The 5,000-nt window shown below is 43.8% G+C and overlaps 15 non-coding genes across 15 annotated transcripts; all 15 read right to left on the reverse strand.

The window, feature by feature from the left end:
• Positions 1–311: 311 nt before the first annotated feature.
• TRNAR-CCU (transfer RNA arginine (anticodon CCU)) lies at positions 312–384 on the reverse strand. Its single transcript has one exon. It is a non-coding gene; the product is annotated as a tRNA-Arg (tRNA).
• Positions 385–504: 120 nt separating this feature from the next.
• Positions 505–597, reverse strand: TRNAI-UAU (transfer RNA isoleucine (anticodon UAU)). Its single transcript is given in 2 exon segments — positions 505–540; positions 560–597. It is a non-coding gene; the product is annotated as a tRNA-Ile (tRNA).
• Positions 598–941: 344 nt separating this feature from the next.
• Positions 942–1,014, reverse strand: TRNAR-CCU (transfer RNA arginine (anticodon CCU)). The gene has a single exon. It is a non-coding gene; the product is annotated as a tRNA-Arg (tRNA).
• A 120-nt stretch (positions 1,015–1,134) lies between these two features.
• Positions 1,135–1,227, reverse strand: TRNAI-UAU (transfer RNA isoleucine (anticodon UAU)). The gene is given in 2 exon segments: positions 1,135–1,170; positions 1,190–1,227. It is a non-coding gene; the product is annotated as a tRNA-Ile (tRNA).
• A 344-nt stretch (positions 1,228–1,571) lies between these two features.
• TRNAR-CCU (transfer RNA arginine (anticodon CCU)) lies at positions 1,572–1,644 on the reverse strand. Its single transcript has one exon. It is a non-coding gene; the product is annotated as a tRNA-Arg (tRNA).
• Positions 1,645–1,764: 120 nt separating this feature from the next.
• On the reverse strand, positions 1,765–1,857 carry TRNAI-UAU (transfer RNA isoleucine (anticodon UAU)). The gene is given in 2 exon segments: positions 1,765–1,800; positions 1,820–1,857. It is a non-coding gene; the product is annotated as a tRNA-Ile (tRNA).
• Positions 1,858–2,297: 440 nt separating this feature from the next.
• On the reverse strand, positions 2,298–2,371 carry TRNAR-CCU (transfer RNA arginine (anticodon CCU)). Its single transcript has one exon. It is a non-coding gene; the product is annotated as a tRNA-Arg (tRNA).
• Positions 2,372–2,491: 120 nt separating this feature from the next.
• On the reverse strand, positions 2,492–2,584 carry TRNAI-UAU (transfer RNA isoleucine (anticodon UAU)). The gene is given in 2 exon segments: positions 2,492–2,527; positions 2,547–2,584. It is a non-coding gene; the product is annotated as a tRNA-Ile (tRNA).
• Positions 2,585–2,928: 344 nt separating this feature from the next.
• Positions 2,929–3,001, reverse strand: TRNAR-CCU (transfer RNA arginine (anticodon CCU)). Its single transcript has one exon. It is a non-coding gene; the product is annotated as a tRNA-Arg (tRNA).
• A 120-nt stretch (positions 3,002–3,121) lies between these two features.
• TRNAI-UAU (transfer RNA isoleucine (anticodon UAU)) lies at positions 3,122–3,214 on the reverse strand. The gene is given in 2 exon segments: positions 3,122–3,157; positions 3,177–3,214. It is a non-coding gene; the product is annotated as a tRNA-Ile (tRNA).
• A 340-nt stretch (positions 3,215–3,554) lies between these two features.
• Positions 3,555–3,627, reverse strand: TRNAR-CCU (transfer RNA arginine (anticodon CCU)). The gene has a single exon. It is a non-coding gene; the product is annotated as a tRNA-Arg (tRNA).
• A 120-nt stretch (positions 3,628–3,747) lies between these two features.
• Positions 3,748–3,840, reverse strand: TRNAI-UAU (transfer RNA isoleucine (anticodon UAU)). Its single transcript is given in 2 exon segments — positions 3,748–3,783; positions 3,803–3,840. It is a non-coding gene; the product is annotated as a tRNA-Ile (tRNA).
• A 440-nt stretch (positions 3,841–4,280) lies between these two features.
• On the reverse strand, positions 4,281–4,354 carry TRNAR-CCU (transfer RNA arginine (anticodon CCU)). Its single transcript has one exon. It is a non-coding gene; the product is annotated as a tRNA-Arg (tRNA).
• Positions 4,355–4,474: 120 nt separating this feature from the next.
• On the reverse strand, positions 4,475–4,567 carry TRNAI-UAU (transfer RNA isoleucine (anticodon UAU)). The gene is given in 2 exon segments: positions 4,475–4,510; positions 4,530–4,567. It is a non-coding gene; the product is annotated as a tRNA-Ile (tRNA).
• Positions 4,568–4,911: 344 nt separating this feature from the next.
• On the reverse strand, positions 4,912–4,984 carry TRNAR-CCU (transfer RNA arginine (anticodon CCU)). The gene has a single exon. It is a non-coding gene; the product is annotated as a tRNA-Arg (tRNA).
• Between the last annotated feature and the right edge of the window lie 16 nt (positions 4,985–5,000).

Here is a 5,000-nt window from a genome sequence, read left to right on the forward strand (position 1 = left end):
CAAAGTGGTGTGTTTTTAATGAAAATGAGATGCTCTCCACCTTAACAATAGGTAATGTTGCTCAGGAACACTTCTCTTTGGACATAGCTATTGTCTTTGTAAAGACTACCATTGGGCGAGATTTTTCAAGACCTATTTAAGAGGCAAATGTTATCCAGAAAAGAAGCCAGTCTGGAAATAAAACACGACATGCTTTTGGATGAAAGGTGGGCACCCACCCCACATGGGACCCGAACCCACAATCTTCGCCTTATCCAGAAAAGAAGCCTGTCTGGATCTAAAACTCAGTATACTGATGAAAGGTGGGCAACCACCCCAGATGGGACTCGAACCCACAATCCCTGGCTTAGGAGGCCAGTGCCTTATCCATTAGGCCACTGGGGCTACATGCACAGAAGAAGCGTGGCTTTCTTTTCGATTGTTTTAAAGAAATCAACTGCGATTAAGCATTGAACTATCAGCTTGTAATGCAGTAATAAAAGACAGATGACGGCAAGAAAGTAATGCTCCAGGTGAGGCTCGAACTCACAACCTCGGCATTGCTCAACAGTTACTGCTATATAAGTACCGCGCGCTGACCGATTGCGCCACTGGAGCTCTTGCAGCACCATTTATCCATGTCTTCTTTTGCCTGGAAAAAGTTGCTCAATTGAAAACCTAGTCCTATGTCAGTTTAAACCCCGTCCTTGAAAATGCAGTGGGCTATGCCATAAGTGAAGAGTAAAGCAAAGTGGTGTGTTTTTAATGAAAATGAGATGCTCTCCACCTTAACAATAGGTAATGTTGCTCAGGAACACTTCTCTTTGGACATAGCTATTGTCTTTGTAAAGACTACCATTGAGCGAGATTTTTCAAGACCTATTTAAGAGGCAAATGTTATCCAGAAAAGAAGCCAGTCTGGAAATAAAACACGACATGCTTTTGGATGAAAGGTGGGCAACCACCCCAGATGGGACTCGAACCCACAATCCCTGGCTTAGGAGGCCAGTGCCTTATCCATTAGGCCACTGGGGCTACATGCACAGAAGAAGCGTGGCTTTCTTTTCGATTGTTTTAAAGAAATCAACTGCGATTAAGCATTGAACTATCAGCTTGTAATGCAGTAATAAAAGACAGATGACGGCAAGAAAGTAATGCTCCAGGTGAGGCTCGAACTCACAACCTCGGCATTGCTCAACAGTTACTGCTATATAAGTACCGCGCGCTGACCGATTGCGCCACTGGAGCTCTTGCAGCACCATTTATCCATGTCTTCTTTTGCCTGGAAAAAGTTGCTCAATTGAAAACCTAGTCCTATGTCAGTTTAAACCCCGTCCTTGAAAATGCAGTGGGCTATGCCATAAGTGAAGAGTAAAGCAAAGTGGTGTGTTTTTAATGAAAATGAGATGCTCTCCACCTTAACAATAGGTAATGTTGCTCAGGAACACTTCTCTTTGGACATAGCTATTGTCTTTGTAAAGACTACCATTGAGCGAGATTTTTCAAGACCTATTTAAGAGGCAAATGTTATCCAGAAAAGAAGCCAGTCTGGAAATAAAACACGACATGCTTTTGGATGAAAGGTGGGCAACCACCCCAGATGGGACTCGAACCCACAATCCCTGGCTTAGGAGGCCAGTGCCTTATCCATTAGGCCACTGGGGCTACATGCACAGAAGAAGCGTGGCTTTCTTTTCGATTGTTTTAAAGAAATCAACTGCGATTAAGCATTGAACTATCAGCTTGTAATGCAGTAATAAAAGACAGATGACGGCAAGAAAGTAATGCTCCAGGTGAGGCTCGAACTCACAACCTTGGCATTGCTCAACAGTTACTGCTATATAAGTACCGCGCGCTGACCGATTGCGCCACTGGAGCTCTTGCAGCACCATTTATCCATGTCTTCTTTTGCCTGGAAAAAGTTGCTCAATTGAAAACCTAGTCCTATGTCAGTTTAAACCCCGTCCTTGAAAATGCAGTGGGCTATGCCATAAGTGAAGAGTAAAGCAAAGTGGTGTGTTTTTAATGAAAATGAGATGCTCTCCACTTTAACAATAGGTAATGTTGCTCAGGAACACTTCTCTTTGGACATAGCTATTGTCTTTGTAAAGACTACCATTGGGCGAGATTTTTCAAGACCTATTTAAGAGGCAAATGTTATCCAGAAAAGAAGCCAGTCTGGAAATAAAACACGACATGCTTTTGGATGAAAGGTGGGCACCCACCCCACATGGGACCCGAACCCACAATCTTCGCCTTATCCAGAAAAGAAGCCTGTCTGGATCTAAAACTCAGTATACTGATGAAAGGTGGGCAACCACCCCAGATGGGACTCGAACCCACAATCCCTGGCTTAGGAGGACCAGTGCCTTATCCATTAGGCCACTGGGGCTACATGCACAGAAGAAGCGTGGCTTTCTTTTCGATTGTTTTAAAGAAATCAACTGCGATTAAGCATTGAACTATCAGCTTGTAATGCAGTAATAAAAGACAGATGACGGCAAGAAAGTAATGCTCCAGGTGAGGCTCGAACTCACAACCTCGGCATTGCTCAACAGTTACTGCTATATAAGTACCGCGCGCTGACCGATTGCGCCACTGGAGCTCTTGCAGCACCATTTATCCATGTCTTCTTTTGCCTGGAAAAAGTTGCTCAATTGAAAACCTAGTCCTATGTCAGTTTAAACCCCGTCCTTGAAAATGCAGTGGGCTATGCCATAAGTGAAGAGTAAAGCAAAGTGGTGTGTTTTTAATGAAAATGAGATGCTCTCCACCTTAACAATAGGTAATGTTGCTCAGGAACACTTCTCTTTGGACATAGCTATTGTCTTTGTAAAGACTACCATTGAGCGAGATTTTTCAAGACCTATTTAAGAGGCAAATGTTATCCAGAAAAGAAGCCAGTCTGGAAATAAAACACGACATGCTTTTGGATGAAAGGTGGGCAACCACCCCAGATGGGACTCGAACCCACAATCCCTGGCTTAGGAGGCCAGTGCCTTATCCATTAGGCCACTGGGGCTACATGCACAGAAGAAGCGTGGCTTTCTTTTCGATTGTTTTAAAGAAATCAACTGCGATTAAGCATTGAACTATCAGCTTGTAATGCAGTAATAAAAGACAGATGACGGCAAGAAAGTAATGCTCCAGGTGAGGCTCGAACTCACAACCTCGGCATTGCTCAACAGTTACTGCTATATAAGTACCGCGCGCTGACCGATTGCGCCACTGGAGCTCTTGCAGCACCATTTATCCATGTCTTCTTTTGCCTGGAAAAAGTTGCTCAATTGAAAACCTAGTCCTATGTCAGTTTAAACCCCGTCCTTGAAAATGCAGTGGGCTATGCCATAAGTGAAGAGTAAAGCAAAGTGGTGTGTTTTTAATGAAAATGAGATGCTCTCCACCTTAACAATAGGTAATGTTGCTCAGGAACACTTCTCTTTGGACATAGCTATTGTCTTTGTAAAGACTACCATTGGGCGAGATTTTTCAAGACCTATTTAAGAGGCAAATGTTATCCAGAAAAGAAGCCTGTCTGGATCTAAAACTCAGTATACTGATGAAAGGTGGGCAACCACCCCAGATGGGACTCGAACCCACAATCCCTGGCTTAGGAGGCCAGTGCCTTATCCATTAGGCCACTGGGGCTACATGCACAGAAGAAGCGTGGCTTTCTTTTCGATTGTTTTAAAGAAATCAACTGCGATTAAGCATTGAACTATCAGCTTGTAATGCAGTAATAAAAGACAGATGACGGCAAGAAAGTAATGCTCCAGGTGAGGCTCGAACTCACAACCTTGGCATTGCTCAACAGTTACTGCTATATAAGTACCGCGCGCTGACCGATTGCGCCACTGGAGCTCTTGCAGCACCATTTATCCATGTCTTCTTTTGCCTGGAAAAAGTTGCTCAATTGAAAACCTAGTCCTATGTCAGTTTAAACCCCGTCCTTGAAAATGCAGTGGGCTATGCCATAAGTGAAGAGTAAAGCAAAGTGGTGTGTTTTTAATGAAAATGAGATGCTCTCCACTTTAACAATAGGTAATGTTGCTCAGGAACACTTCTCTTTGGACATAGCTATTGTCTTTGTAAAGACTACCATTGGGCGAGATTTTTCAAGACCTATTTAAGAGGCAAATGTTATCCAGAAAAGAAGCCAGTCTGGAAATAAAACACGACATGCTTTTGGATGAAAGGTGGGCACCCACCCCACATGGGACCCGAACCCACAATCTTCGCCTTATCCAGAAAAGAAGCCTGTCTGGATCTAAAACTCAGTATACTGATGAAAGGTGGGCAACCACCCCAGATGGGACTCGAACCCACAATCCCTGGCTTAGGAGGACCAGTGCCTTATCCATTAGGCCACTGGGGCTACATGCACAGAAGAAGCGTGGCTTTCTTTTCGATTGTTTTAAAGAAATCAACTGCGATTAAGCATTGAACTATCAGCTTGTAATGCAGTAATAAAAGACAGATGACGGCAAGAAAGTAATGCTCCAGGTGAGGCTCGAACTCACAACCTCGGCATTGCTCAACAGTTACTGCTATATAAGTACCGCGCGCTGACCGATTGCGCCACTGGAGCTCTTGCAGCACCATTTATCCATGTCTTCTTTTGCCTGGAAAAAGTTGCTCAATTGAAAACCTAGTCCTATGTCAGTTTAAACCCCGTCCTTGAAAATGCAGTGGGCTATGCCATAAGTGAAGAGTAAAGCAAAGTGGTGTGTTTTTAATGAAAATGAGATGCTCTCCACCTTAACAATAGGTAATGTTGCTCAGGAACACTTCTCTTTGGACATAGCTATTGTCTTTGTAAAGACTACCATTGAGCGAGATTTTTCAAGACCTATTTAAGAGGCAAATGTTATCCAGAAAAGAAGCCAGTCTGGAAATAAAACACGACATGCTTTTGGATGAAAGGTGGGCAACCACCCCAGATGGGACTCGAACCCACAATCCCTGGCTTAGGAGGCCAGTGCCTTATCCATTAGGCCACTGGGGCTACATGCACAGAAGAA

This window comes from Eleutherodactylus coqui, chromosome 2, assembly GCF_035609145.1.
Source record: "Eleutherodactylus coqui strain aEleCoq1 chromosome 2, aEleCoq1.hap1, whole genome shotgun sequence".
In the NCBI taxonomy this organism is placed as follows: Eukaryota; Metazoa; Chordata; class Amphibia; order Anura; family Eleutherodactylidae; genus Eleutherodactylus; species Eleutherodactylus coqui.